The sequence below is a fragment of the Oryctolagus cuniculus genome, chromosome 8 (genome assembly GCF_964237555.1).
Source record: "Oryctolagus cuniculus chromosome 8, mOryCun1.1, whole genome shotgun sequence".
NCBI lineage: Eukaryota > Metazoa > Chordata > Mammalia > Lagomorpha > Leporidae > Oryctolagus > Oryctolagus cuniculus.
Window position 1 is genome coordinate 143,519,932 of NC_091439.1, and position 1,193 is coordinate 143,521,124.

Consider the following 1,193-nt stretch of genomic DNA (forward strand, 5'->3'; position numbering starts at 1 on the left):
AAAAAAGGAAGGATATGGTTTCACCTTAGACTTGTTGAGTGTTTAGAAAGCCACACAGAGCATTCAACAGAGTCAAACCCATGATCTACAGACTGTGAGAAATGCCCAAGCTGGAGGGAAACAGGAGGTTCAAATCACAAAGGCCACTTCATTCAAGGGGGAATTGCACAACAGGCTAGAAGAGGGGCAATACTGACTCTTGACTGGGCAATGTTAAGAAGTATGTAGAAGCATTAAGAAAAAAAAGGCAAGAAACCATCAGTGAAACTATGATGGGAATGAACAGAAAACAATTTCCAGGAAAACACCATGCATATCATTTCCAAAATGTCAGAGAAAAAATATATTAAAAGACAGGGCAGACATTTAGCTTAGTGTTGTTTATGATGCCACCTCAGAGTGTCTATGATTTCCAATGCCAGCTCTAGTTTCTAGCTCCCAGTTAATGCAAACCTGGGGAAGCAATGGTGATGTCACCAATGAAGGAGGCCTAGATTCCATTCCTCAATCCTGGCTTCAGTCCTGCCCCGCCTGTTTGGTATGGTTATCTAGGAAGTGAATTAATGTGTCAAAGCTCTCTATACCTCAGTCTGTCAACTTTTTTCTCTATCAAGCTAATAAATATTTTGAAGAGAGAAAATACAGGTAAGACAAAGAATACAAATTAGCTTTTGCCCTTATCTATGATTATTCTACTGATAAACAATTGAAATAACATACCAAATTAAAGTGAAAACAATGGAAATACTTGCCCAAAACATTCAAATGATAAACATTTGAAATAACACTATACATAATTAAAGTGAAAGCAATGGAATTATTTGCCCAAAAAGAGAACCTGGGAATGTCTGCAGTACAATCTACATTTGTGACTCACTCAGAAAAATGCTTAGAGATTTGTTTCAGAACCTGCAATAGTCACCAGAATTGTGATCCAGCAGGCTAAGCCTCCACCATCAATGCTGGCATCCCATGTGAACAGAGGACTTGGGTCCTTGCTGTTCCACTTCCAATCTAGTTCCCTGCTAATCTGATTGAAAGAGCAGTGAAAATGGCCTGAGTATTTGGACCCTTCCACAAATGTGGGAGACCCAAGGAATCCCAGGCTCCTGGCTTTGGTCTGAACCAGTCCCAGCCATTGCGGGCATTTGGAGAATGAACAGTAGATAGAAGATATCGCCTTTTGTCTCCCT